This window comes from Puma concolor, chromosome E4, assembly GCF_028749965.1.
Source record: "Puma concolor isolate L17-30 chromosome E4, mPumCon1.1.hap2, whole genome shotgun sequence".
Lineage (NCBI taxonomy): Eukaryota > Metazoa > Chordata > Mammalia > Carnivora > Felidae > Puma > Puma concolor.
The window spans coordinates 46,066,944-46,081,172 of NC_141683.1; the positions used below are offsets into that span (position 1 = coordinate 46,066,944).

Here is a 14,229-nt window from a genome sequence, read left to right on the forward strand (position 1 = left end):
AGAGATAGACATCGTTGAAGCACTCCTAGTACTCTGGAGTAGACTCCTGAGTGGGCTTCTTAAAATTTTAACTAAGCACCTCTGGACAGTTTATCCCAGGTTAGGAATGTTAATTAGGTACTCCTAGCATATAGAATAAAACCAACACACACACACACACACACACACACACACACACACACACACACTTATGCTGAAGTATTTTATTTTATTTTATTTTATTTTAATTTTTTTTTTAACATTTATTTATTTTTGAGACAGAGAGAGACAGAGCATGAACGGGGGAGGGTCAGACAGAGGGAGACACAGAATCTGAAACAGGCTCCAGGCTCTGAGCTGTCAGCACAGAGCCCAACGCGGGGCTCGAACTCACGAACTGCGAGATCATGACCTGAGCCGAAGTCAGACGCTTAACCGACTGAGCCACCCAGGCGCCCCTTATGTTGAAGTATTTTAAAGTAAATTAGACAACATAACAAGTGGACAACAGGGGTGCCTGCATAGCTCAGTCAGTTAAGCATCCGACTCTTGGTTTCAGCTCAGGTCACGATCTCAAGGTTCGTCGGTTCGAGCCCTGCGTTGGGCTCTGAGCTGACGGCGAGGAGCCTGCTTGGGATTCTGTCCTCCTCGCTCTCTGCCCCCCCCCCGCCCCCTCTCTCTCTCAAAAATAAATAAATAAACATTTAAAAAAAACAAGTGGACAATAAAACAAATCTTCAATTTAGTTATAACATTGTCAACAAGAGGATTAAATGAGAATGATTAAATTCACATTATATATGGAAAAATAAATACAGCTAATTAAGAGTTATTTGAACTGGGGCGCCTGGGTGGCCCAGTTGGTTAAGCTCAGGTCATGATCTCGCGGTTCGTGAGTTCGAGCCCCGTGTCAGGCTCTGTGCTGACAGCTCAGAGCCTGAAGCCTGCTTCAGATTTTGTGACTCCCTCTCTCTGCCCCTCCCCTGCTCATTCTCTCTCCCTCTCTCTCTCTCTCTCTGTCCCTCTCAAAGAATAAACATTAAAAAAAAGAGTTATTTGAACCAACTTACCTTAACAGACAAAAGAACAGATAATATACCATTTGTTTCTGATATTCAGCTCCAGTTTCATTAAGGACCATCACATCAGATCAAGGGAAATTACTCTGCCTTCTTCTGTCCAGATCCTCATCTTTCATCATCCAGGTCATTCATTCATTTTTTTTCAACTGATGAACATTTACGGACTCTCTACTCCCAGACTGAGGTTACAAAGATGAATACAACTCGTCCCTGTGTTCAGTGAGTCTCCAGATGAGTGGAGACAGCTGGCTTTTAAATAGATGCCATGAGTGGGAGTCCTAGGGTATAAACTCAGGACAGTAAAAATTGGTTAGCTTGTTTTCTGTAATCATATTTAATTTCTATCTTGATCTCTCACTATGTTTGTAGTGAGAAGTTTACTCTTGGTCAATGCAGAGTAATAGATAATTCAGGGTTTCCCCCACGCCCTTCTCCGTGGGGCAGCATTTAGATTCCACTAGTTCCATGACATCAGTGGAAGGAACATCATTGTTTAGCATGTGGGCATCTGCTGTGGTGTGTGGGCTCATGTCTGGTTTCCAGTCACCAATTCACTCAGGACACACGGTGCCTTCTCATTTCCCCACTGAGAGGCCCTTTCACCAACTTACTCCCAGCTCCTCAAGTTCCCTTCTTGGATATGAGAAGTGAAACTCTAAGTGTTCTCTTGCCCTCTCGGGCCCCGTCTCTCATAGCCTCTCCCCGCCCACCCTTACCCACCCTCAGATCATTCATCAACGGCTTACTATCTCTTGCTCCAGCCTCCCTTTTCTCTGGCTGCAGTCCATAGGATCTTCCAAATCAGTTTAGGGAAAAGAAACTTTGTGCTGTAATAATTTAGGACCTAGGCCTTTGATCCTTAAAAATATTCTTCTTTAAACAATGAACTTCCAGGGTGCCTGGATGGCTCAATCAGTTGACTTCAACTCAGGTCATGATCTCACAGTTCATGAGTTCGAGCCTCACGTTGGGCTCATCGCTGTCGGCACAGAGTCCCCTTTGAATCCTCTGTCCTCTCTCTCTCTCTGCCCCTGCCAGGCTCATGTGCTGTCTCTCTCTCTGTCTCAAAAATGAATAAACATGAACATAAACAATGAACTGCCAACTTGAGTCTATTTGGGGAAACTCAAAAAGCTCTATTAACTCATTTTTTGCTCTTCGGATTTTTTATTGAACAGCCTAACTCTGGAGGGTAGTGAGTATAGACTGCCCCTCTGCTCTAAATGGGGAAAGAGCAGGGTTATCAGAGAATATGAGGGAAAGAAGTATAGGTTTTTTCCTAAATGCTTTCCTTCCATATAGCAATTCCAGTAGAATATAAAGGGATGTGATAGAGGGGACATCAGGTATATTGTGCATACATGAGAGGGTCACTTAAAAGCTGACTGGGAGGTTCAGGGGAGGTTTCCTGGAGGAAGAAGTTAGCTGAGTGGTTGGAGGAGTAGAGGGGGCAGAGAGGGTAGCATGATAGAGGGCCATAGGCATGATAGAGAATGTGTCATATTTAGGGATCCACAAGCAATTTAGTGTGGCTGGCATATAATTTATCGTAGAATTGAAAGTTGGCAACATATGAGGTTACACTAGAAAACTGGGTTCAGATCATGAAATATACTATCTTAAAAGCAATGGAAAGCCACAAGGAGAGTGACATTATTAAATCTATACCATAGAGAGGTCAATCTGCCTTTGGTGAGAAGTGGCTAAAAGGCAGTGTACAGCAGGCAGGGAAACCAGTGAAAATGAGCTTTTAAGAACCAAGAAACATTATGAGGCTCTGATTGGCTATAATGGCAAATGGAGGTGAAGAGAAAGGGAGATACTGGAGACATAATTAGGAGGTAGAATAAGAGATTTAGTAGTGGGTTGAATGATTCCAATGTCTTTAGTGGATGATGGTGTCATTCTCCAAAACAAAGAATGTAAGGGGAAGAACTCATTTGGGAGGTGAAGGAGGAAGATAAAGTAAAAAAAAAAAAAAAAAAAAAAAAAATTAATGTCTGTATGACATCCAAACAGCTGTCCAGCAGCATTGCCCCTGAGGCAAAAAATCTGGGCTGGAGATGGGAAGTGGAATTCAGTTCCATAAAGAAGGTAGTTGAAGTCTAAGGAGTGACTTAAAATCATAGGAAGCAAGTATATACAGAGGACTAACTCCAGATGCTTAAAGATCACCAGCATTCAAAAGTCAATTCCTTCTGTGTCTTCTCTTCTGTTTCTAAGGTGGTTTGCATCAGAAAGAGAATTATCAGGTCAGGATTTTAATGCCAACTGCAGAGAATTCTATCTCTCTGTTTACAGTTGGTTGAAGCTCTGGTTTTGAGAACAGCGTCTTCAACAACTGTTTTCAACCACTTTAGAGACCTGGTTGGAACATAGTTTTTCTCTTGTTAACTTATTGTCAGTGAAATGTGACATCCTCCTGGTAACTGGCAAATGTATCGCCTACTCTAGTTTGTCCTGTGGTGAGGGAGAGGGGCAGGAATGTTTTCATGGTTCCCAAACTGAAAGGAGAGAACTATGTTCAACCTTTGTGCTGCTAAAAAGATCTCCATTTCTTCTCAGAAGTCTTACACTTAAGACTTTTATACCTTAAAAATATAGTCCATGATGAAGTTTGGGGGTAATGGGGGTTCGTGGGGTCACGTCCAAGAAAGAATTCTTTTTTTAATGTTTATTTATTCTTGAGACAGAGACAGTGTGTGAACAGGGGAGGAGCAGAGAGAGAGGGAGACACAGAATCGGAAGCAGGCTCCAGGCTCCGAGCTGTCAGCACAGAGCCCGATGCGGGGCTCAAACTCACGGGCTGTGAAATCATGACCTGAGCTGAAGTCGGACACTTAACCGACTGAGCCACCCAGGCACCCCCAAGAAAGACTTCTTGAAGACTTCTTTGGTGCAAAAAGGTGATTTTATTAAAGCATGGGGACAGGACCCATGGTCAGGAAGAGCTGCACTGGGGTCCTGATGGGTAACTCATTACCTACCCTCAGATTGGGAGGGGGTCAGAGCTAGAGTAAGTCTCTACGGAATTTTGGAAGCAAAGTTTCCAGGGCCTTGAAGGGCTAGCTGTTGCTAGGGAAACACCATTTAGTACCATTTAATAAAACCTCAGTCATGAGACCCTTCAGATGCATGTCAGGGGGCCATAAGCTTGGAGTATGATTGCCAGCACATATCTTGGGGCAGTTGAGATAAAGGAAATAGACTTACAGGATCCTCGAGGTTGGGGCACTATTAAGCCAAGGTTCTCTTTTGCCCCCAGCAAAATGTCATCATGGAGGCAGCTGAGCTCCTAGAGGGAGGTCACTCTGCCGGTTTCAAGGACTTGTCAATGGGCTGTAGGCAGTAAGGAAATTTAATTTTTCATTTGCCTCAGTTTCCCACATCACCATGGCAAGCACTTAAACCCCTTTCCTTTGTTCTTGGGTAGCTAGGAATGTCCAAGGAATATCACACAGATCCCACCTGGGTGGGAGGGGGTGCTAGCTTGTGCTTTGCCCCACAGCCTGCCTCATGCTCCCTCATCACCTCCTGGTCTGTAACAGAAGATTTCTTAATGTTTTGATATCACAGGACACCCACTGATGAGATTTTTATGCGTAGAGTTGTAAAGTGTTTCTTTAAAAACTCTTTATTTTGTTAGGACAACAACAAAAGCCCCAAAGTAACATTTGGGTGAAGAAGGAAGGAAGGAAGGAAGGAAGGAAGGAAGGAAGGAAGGAAGGAAGGAAGGAAGGAAGGGAGGAAGGGAGGGAAAAGAGAGAAAAAAAAAACCTAATTAGATCTTGAAAGGTAAGGCAATGAAATTCCTTCACTATTTTTCATTATCATGATAAAATAATTATGAATCATGAGATTTGGAAGTATCTTTCCATTTACTCACAGCACATCTGCAGGTTATGTGTGGAACACCAGTGTTCCATGGCATGCAGTATGAGAAACACTGTTGTGGTGACTTAATTGTCACAGTCCACAGGTCTATGCTCATTATGTGGGGCTTTACAATCTTTAAATCTGAAAGGCAGTTACCGAAAAGACAAGGGGTGGTCCCAGAGAGCTGGTTAATTCTGCCCTTTAGTGTCCACTGTCCTTGTCCTTAGTGCCCTTGGAGAGAGCAGAGCTCTGGAAGGCCATGGAAAGACCCTACAAAGGACCTGCAGGGTAGGAGGCAGTGCTAGGTGATACTTCGGCAGCAGCTGCAGCAATGAGAGGTGGAGGAGCCATCATTAGACAGGCCGCCCAGAGGCAGAGCGGCCAAGCCACTGATTGCCACCAGCTTAGTTAACAACAGGCCCCACCATATCACAGGAGGGGTGGAAAAGCCTGAAGAGGCGTCCTGGCCTCTCATCTCCTGCTGTGCTCACATACACCACCAGCAGCAGCTGCGTTGCAGAACTGCGTCCCTCTCCGCCTCCCTGAGAATCCTGTGAGTGTGTGTGCGCTGTATATTGTTAAAGAATATTTAAAAAAAGAAAGTAAAATCATGGCTGTCCTACAAATGTAAGATGAAGACATGTCAAATATTGTGTTTAATTTAATAAATGAAGGAACCAATAAGTCATTTTAGCTGGCTTAAAGAACTCCAAGAACCACATAGAAATAGGGGGGACCCGACTTCAGAAATGAATTTAGGAATAGATGCAAGATGTGCCCACCCATAGGGTGATAATCAATTTATTTGCATTTCTATAGATAAGAATCATTTGCATTATTATCCATGTTCTACAACTTACAAGGTTGCAGAAAAGCTCAAAGAAGATGAAAGATGGAGATTATCCCAATGGGTGAGCTGCTTACTTTCTAGTTCATAGTAAATCCAATGTAAATTTTAGCTATTATGTATTGTTACAATAATAGTGTATTTGGAATCAGACAGGCTAGGGTTTGAATCTCTTCTTACCCACTCGCTAATTGGGTGACCTTGGGCAAGGAAATTCATCTTTCTCAGCCCAATTTTCTTATCAGTGTGCCATTATTTGGGGACTAATGAGAAATAACAAGAATAATGTTTGTAAAATACTCTATAAAAGGTTAACACAGAGTAAACATTCAACGGTGGTAGTGTTATTTTTGTTATTAAAACTGGCAATTTTAACAATGCTGAAACTTCTGTTTATGTGACCAGCCGTTGCTGTTTTCATTACCGGTATACTCAGATAAAATTAACTTCTGGGTATAGTTAAAGTTGTAAATCATAAATAGATAAATAAATGGATGTCAGATACTGAGCCTGGCCAAATGGTACTGTTGCCAAAGCTAATGACTGAGTAGGTCTGTGTTCTGTCTTTTTCAAAAGTTAGGCGTATCAGCTGCATAAAGTGGGTTTTTATCCTAGTAGGTTGGAAATAAATGAGAAACATTAAAAAGCAAAAGGTTAAGCGTAAATGCTTCTTGTCTCTAGACACAGAAGGGAGGTTGTCAATGCTCCCTATGAACAAAACACACAGCACACACACTTTTATCAATAATCATTTATGAAACAATCACCAACATCATGAGTCAATGACTGTAACTTCAAGAAACCCACTGTTTCATACAATCACAAAACTGATAGGAAACTTCAGGATTACCAATCCATCCATTTCTTCATTTTAGAGATGGGAAAATATTATTCAGAGAGATTAAGTATATTGTCCAGTGTCACACAGCTAGCAGAGTTGGGACCAGAAGCCCAGTCTCCTGATTCCTAAGCTAATTTTCTCTGAATTTCCCTACGTCATATCCATCGAGTTGGCAGTCGCTAAAAATAGAACTGCTAGCCATCCTCAGTATGTATTGAATTGAGAAATCAAGGCCCACAGAAATGACACACAAGCTTCCCTGTAGCACTCAGGACAGATTGGACTTGCCAGAAAAGGAGGTTCCACTTGACTAGAGCTGAGCAACCATTGTCCAGGGCGGAATGAGCGGCCCACTCGGCTGTAGCACCTCATGATTTATTAACTGCTATTGGTGCCCATGAAATATTCATCCGCTCTTTCCTACAGTTACTGCGCCCCTGCATCAATAAACCATTGCTCCCCCATCTGTTTAGGTGTGCAGCTTGGAGAAGAAAAGCTTCACAAAAATGGAAGAGGCCTCTTTGCATGCTTAGCTCAGAGGCAGAACACCAATGCACTTCTTGGTTTCCTGTCCTTTTCTCAAAGGGCACTCCCCATGTGTTGCCAGACAGGGAGAAGCCCTGATGGCTTTGTAAGGGGAAGCTCGAATAGCTAGGGAGAGGAGGGGAAGAAGGATTTCGTGTGATTGGCGTGCGGGTTGTAATGCTTCCAGTTTCAGCCTGAGTTTATTTCCCCCTGTAAGTAATAAAGCAGGACCCAGGGAGCCCAGGCTTGCCTAGCGTGGAGGCTTGCCTGGAGTCGATTCGTGCTCAGTGTGAAGCATGAACCTGCGTTGCTCCGCAGAGCCTCCTCTTTGTGATCAAAAGTGCTGCTCCTTAGTAGCAGAAAGAGTGGACTTTCTGCACCACTTCCCTCTCCTATTTCTTCAGAGGCTTCTTCATAGACTTGTTTTTTCCTGTATACCCCTTTGCTGCGATCGTCTCCCTTGAGCCTTCTCTTCTCACCATGTGTATTTCCCATAAGTATTTGGATCCTTGATCATGCATTCTCCTCCTGTCAACAATCCTTTGCAAGTCTCTCTCTTCGGCTTCAGATCTACAAGTCCCACTACACCATCTGTCTGTACCAGGATAACCCATCGCCCCTCAAACTCAATAGGTCCCAGCCTGAACCTATTATTTCCCCTCCAACGCCCACCCTCCTCTACTCACCAAACCTGCTCTACCTGGACTGGATCCATTACCAAGACGACTCACCCACGTGGCTGACAGGCTGGCGCTGGTTGTCAGCAGGTTGCTTACCCAGGGCGTTTGACCAGGGAGCCTCAGTTCCTCTCTATTTGGGCTTCTTCACAGTACAGTGTGGTAGCTGGGTTCCAACAGTGTTCCAAGAGACAGGAAGTGGAATATGCAGGTCTCTTAAGGCCTGGGCCTGAAAAGTGGCACAGCATTACTTCCATTGGGCAAGCAGTCACAGAGCCCACCCACATTCAAATGTAACCCTGCCTCGAGGGGTGTGTCAAAGAATTTAGGGCTATCTTTGATCTACCATGTCCTATGTCCAGTCGGACTCTTGCCATCCTGTCCCTTCTTCCATGGCTTTCACACGCTGTCCCTTTGGTCTTGAATGCCTTTCTCACCTTGTCCTATTTCCTGCTCTTTCTTCAAGATTCTGCTCAAGAGTTATCTCCCCAAGTCTTTCTTAACCCTACCCCCTCCAGGGTGTAATATAACACCCTGTGTTACCATTTACTATTCTGTATTGCAGTTGTTCATGAGATGTATTTCTCATGAGACTGTGAGCACTATGAAGGCAGGGACTGTCTTATTCTTTTATGCATCCCCAGAACCAAGCATGGAGCTGGGCAGAGCAAAAGACCTCGGCAAACATTCATTGAATCGGTGAGGGTTTCCTCATTTTAATCTCTCAGTGGCACTGCAAGGTGGCAAAAGTTGAGGAGTATTCCTGTTTTACTGCCATGACTTCCTTATCTTAGATAAAAAGAAATAAACAAACAATTATGGCAAAGAGTAATGACATGACCCAAGGTCTTATAGCCAGGAAGATGATTCAGTTGAATCAATAGAAGTTCAGTTTCCCAAAGTAAGTTAAAAGCACAGCTCTTAGGGACAAGGTTGGGGAGACAAGTGGGGAGAAAAAGCCCCACTATGAATGGACATGGTTGTTTGGCAGAAAATGAGGTTACCCATTCTATTCTGTGTTTACTGGGGGAATGCAAATGACCTTCTCTCCACTGCCAAGAAACTAAAAACAGCATAAGCGATGGAAGATGGTCTGATAGAATCTGTTAAGAAAGAGAGTGGACACAGTGCAAGTGCTTTGTGCAAATAGGAAAGGTGGATCTAATGGAGATTCTCAAAATGACAGTGGGAGAGTGAGAGTTTGCCAGTAATTCTCAAGTGACTCTTCAGAGCAGAGAGAGACAGCTATTATCAGAAAGAGAGGCTGTGCCTACAGCCCCAAGTGTTAGGGTCAATTGGATAATTCATTGGAGTTAAAAACCTCAGCTAAGATAAAACATCCCTCAAGGACATCTGACTTTATGTGCTCCGATTTCATGCTTAACACGCCCCTTCTGTTCACTGATTTGGCTTCTTACATATTTTTTTTATTAGAAAAATATTCTCTTGATAATAGATAGGGGTATTCCAGTCACTGGAAAGAAACCTTCCTCCTTGTAAATTCATGGGTATTGCAGCTTGTAAGCCAATTTCTTTTAAATTCAATTAGTTGGGACAAATGGATTCTTTCTTTGAGTTTTGATGGTCTTAGTTTTTTTTAAATCACACAAATAATTCATATATACTTTTTCGTGTAAGAGAGTCAAACAGTTGAAATAAGTATAGATGGAAACCCCTTTCACCACCGGGCCCCCATCCAACTCCCAATCACAGAGATAATCTAATCATTGTTATGCATCCAATATATAGCATTCAGTCCTTTTTATATGCATTTATATAGAGAGGTGGGTGTGTTTATATATTTATAAATGTCCCTTTCGATTTTTATACAAATTAGATCAGACTCAACATTTCCCTTTTTCATATAACTCTATCCCATGAAAATCCTTCTACGTTGGTCCACAAAGCTCTGCCTTCTTATTTCTTATGGTTGCGTGCTTTTTCTATAGGATATATTAATCAGAATTCTCCAGAGAAACAGAACCAATAGTATGTATGAGTTAGAGACGGGGGAGATTTACTATAAGGAAGTAGTGCACATGATAGTGGAGGCTAGAAAGTCTCAAGATCTTCAGGGTGACTTAAGCAAGCTGGACACCCAGGAGAGCGAGTGGTTTAGTCCCAGTCTGAAGGCCTGCAGGCTTGAGACCGAAGAAGAGCTGATATTTCAGTGTGAGTCTGGAGGCAGGGAAAAACCTATGGCCTAGTTAGAAGGCCATGAGGCAAGAGAAATTCCCTTTCACTATGGGAAAAGTTAGCCTTTTTGTTCTTTTCTTTTTAAGTTAATTTATTTATTTTGAGAGAGAGAGACAGTGCCAGCAGGGGAGGGGCAGAGACGGGGGAGGCGGGGAGAGAGAGAGAGAGAGAGAGAGAAAGAGAGAGAGAGAGAGAGGGAGAGGGAGAGAGAATCCCAAGCAGGCTCCACACAGTCAGTGCACAGTCCAACTCGGGGCTCAAACTCATGAAACCACGAGATCATGACCTGAGTCGGCCACTTGGCACCCCCTAGCGTTTTTGTTCTATTCAGGCCTTCAAGTGATGGATGAGGACCACCCACATTAGAGAAGCCCACTTGCTTTACTCAGTCTACCAATTTAAATGTTAATTGCATTCAAAAACACTCTCACAGAGACACTTTAAATACTGTTTGACCAAATATCTGAGTACCCATGGGCCAGTCAAATTGACACATGAAATTAACCATCACATAGGGTTATATAATTATTCTCCTTTTTATGGATAGTTTTTTTTTTCCTTTTTACCTTTTTCCATATTTTTACTATTAAAAACACTACTTCAATACCAATTTTTTGATCATACAGTTTTGGGCACATATACATATACATATATGTATATTTCTATAGGGTACATTGCCAAAAGTGGAACTTCTTGGAGTGGTAGGTAAAATAATGAATGCCCTTCCCCCCCAAAATGTCTAATCTCCTAATCCCTAGGGCCTGTGAATATGTTAGGTTGCACAGCAAAGGGAAACTAATATTGCAGGTGGAATTAAGATTCTTAGTCAGAAATGGACCTAATATAATCACAAGTGTCCTTAAAAATAGAAGAAGTGAGGGGACCCTGGATGGCTCAGTTGCTTAAGTGTCTGACTCTTGGTTTTGGCTCAGGTCATGATCTCACCATCCTGAGATTGAGCACTGCTTTGGGCTCTGTGCTGTGCATAGAACCTGCTTAAGATTCTCTCCCTCTACCCTTCTCTGCTCCTCCCCGCCCCCGCCCCCATCCGCACGCTATGCAAGACAGACAGAAAGAAAGAAAGAAAGAAAGAAAGAAAGAAAGAAAGAGAGGGAGGGAGGGAGGGAAGAAGGAAGGAAGGAAGGAAGGAAGGAAGGAAGGAAGGAAGGAAGGAAAAAACAAAGTAGAACACAGAACCAGAGAGATCATGCTGTAAGAAGGAGTATGCCCAAAGTTCCTGGCTTTGAAGATGGAGGAAGAGGTCCACCAGCCAAAGAATGTGGGTGCTCTCTAGAAGGTAGAAGGAACAAAACAGATTCTCCCCTCACAACTTCACACTCCAGAAAGGAGTATAGTGCTGCCAATACCTTGATTTTCAGTCAGTGAGACTTATTTCATTGTTCTGAATTACAGAACTGAAAGATAATTTGTGTTGTTTTAAGCAACTAAATTGGTAGTAATTTGAAATAGGAGCCACAGAAAACTATCATACTAGGTCCTAGGGAATATGTATTTAAATTTTGATTGATAATAAGAATGGCTTCAAAAAAATTAAATAAAAAAATTTTTAAAGTGTTTCAATTTACAATTTTATTACTAGTGTAAGAGAAAGCCCGTTCCCTAATGCCATCACCATCACTGGAGGTCATCAATCTTTTTCATTTTTAGCAATTTGGTTGGGTGAAAAGTGATTATTGATTTGTTGCTGAGACTGGGAATCTTTTTACATGCTTTCTTCCTTATTTACAAATGGAATATTTATCTTTCCTTATTTTTATACAAGGTTGATGGTATGCTTTCTTATTGAAGTAGAGGTGCTGTTTAGATATTGTGGCTCCTAATCCATTGCCTTTTATATATGTCACAAATATTTCCTCCCAATCCTTCACAACTTCATTAACTAAAATTATGGGATCTTCTGTCATGTAGACAATTTTGTGTCTTGATTAGGAAGAAAAGATGAATATCTTAACTAGAAAAACTATAGGTGCCTGTCTGACTCATGTAATAAAACAGCTTGAGTGACACTCCTTTGAGCATTAGTTTTCTTATTATAGTAATGCATTTATTCATCCAAAAATCATTGACTGTGAACCACCTTATGCCATGGGTAGATGCCAGGGAGACATAAGTAAAGTCAACATTCGAGGACTATGCGATCTACATGGAGATACAGACAATGAGACCACCATAACAATAATAGAACGTGTGCTGTGATAGAGATTTGTGTGGAATCCCATGGAAATCCATCGGAGGAGCCCCATATCCAGACCAGAAGCTTTCATAGGGCTTGTCCAGGGGAGGTAGCAGAGCAGGAAGGGTACACTGGGCAGACAGAACTGCAGGTACAGAGGCTGGGGACAAGAGCAGGAGCTGTAAACAGTTCACAGAATGGGGGTGATGATGGGGTGAGTTGTGAGTTTGGAGAGGTCATCAGAGAGTGTTGCAATCCGTATCATTCAATTCAGTCTGTTTTCTGAAAACGCTAAGAAGCCTTTGAAGTTTGAAGCAGGTGGATGAGGTATGGACTAGCCTTTAGTAGAGACCATTTGGGCTGGTCTGTGGACAAGGGGCTTAAAGGGACATTGGCCAGAGGCAGGGAGGCCAGTGAGGAAAAAGGCTGTCAAACTAACCTAGCAACAATGGCAAAAGTGAAAATAAAGTAGTGGCAGAGGAATGGACACACTGGACAGATTGAGAAATCCACCCTAATTTGTCGTAAGTCAAAGACAATATGTAGTGTTTTTTTCCAAGTGGAAGTTCCCTATAAACTAAAACATTCAACTTCCTGATGGAATTATAGGCACCGTGACAGGCCAGTAGAGATGTTTCTGAACACAGAAGACTTTCCAGGGAAAAGTAAAAGTAAAAAATCATGGCATATTCAGACCATATTTGGATTTTGTCCTTCATATTTGGATTTTCTTTATATGACTATGAATGCATAACCCCAACATCAGCCTGTCTGCCCTCCCCTTTATTCCTACCAGCCCCGTATTCTTTGTGTTCTGTATCTTCCTATGTATGTTTTAGGAAACAAGAGGGCTTATTGTCCGTCCTTCCTGACATTTCTCACTGCCACTCTGCACTAGACTCCATTCACGTTCACTACCTGGAAATCCTGGACCTGGCAGACCAAGAGTCTGCCTCCTTGACTAACGAACCAGCAAAGGTATGAATGGGGGAGAAGAAAACTCTCTGATGTTCTTCCACCCCTTTATTCCACATGACACGACTTCTCAAAGTGATATAGGGACTTCACACTTTACTGAAGCATTAAATTGGCCAAAATTATAATATAGAAGAGCAAATTATTAAAACGGTAGACGAACATTTTTACCTTACTCTAAGGGACAAATGCTTCCCTCTGCTTCACCCTCATCCCCAGCTCTGCTTTTGTTTCCTGTTCTCAAGCAAGTGACCAAATAACATGGGGGGGAAGGACATGCCCTTTGCCAGGAGCAAAGCTTTCCTTATTACAGTATTATTCTCTCAGCTCTCTCTTTCACTCAGAAATGGGAAAAATATTGAACAGCATTTCCCAGACCTACTGCTGGCTAATAGCATCAGCTGCTAATGTTTTATGAAATCCATCCCAGACAATGTGGAACATTAAGCAGAACCCACTGGGTTAGCATTTGCCCCCTTTCCTGCTCTCTCCACATTATTTGACCTGTCCTGCTATGTGAAGAGACTGTCTAGGATCCAAAGCTTTGTGTCTGCCCAGCAACAATGATAGGAAATGAATGCCGTCTTGACATTGCTAAATGCCCTTTGGGACTGACATTTGGTGGGCCTTCCAAAGAAAGCTGAGTTTATTGACACTGTGTGTTTGATTATCACTCGCTTTTCTAGGACAAAGGCCCAAAGCAGCCCCTGTTACCATTTGGCTGGCATTAATTCTATTTCGACTCCTCCTGATCAAAAACAGAAGCTGTATCACTGGTGCTCTGGTCTAAAGATGCCCCGTGTCACCCGTGGGACATCTGGCCTCAAGTGGCAACATGTAGAGGGTGAGGAAGGAGACAACTGGAGACACATTCAGAAAGTTGTAATAATAATCATAATAAATTTACATATGCTATCTTATTTGATCCCTAAATGAGATAGGTATTTTTTTTTTCAACGTTTATTTATTTTTGGGACAGAGAGAGACAGAGCACGAACGGGGGAGGGGCAGAGAGAGAGGGAGACACAGAATCGGAA

The 14,229-nt window shown here is 42.7% G+C and overlaps 1 long non-coding RNA gene across 1 annotated transcript in view; it reads left to right on the plus strand.

The window, feature by feature from the left end:
• Nucleotides 1-14,229, plus strand: part of LOC147572635 (uncharacterized) — a 124,984-nt gene that overhangs the window by 67,577 nt on the left and 43,178 nt on the right. Inside the window, exons 11-12 of the long non-coding RNA XR_015246002.1 lie at nucleotides 3,777-4,856; nucleotides 13,057-14,133. This is a non-coding gene — a long non-coding RNA (uncharacterized LOC147572635). The remainder of the gene's footprint in view (nucleotides 1-3,776; nucleotides 4,857-13,056; nucleotides 14,134-14,229) is intronic.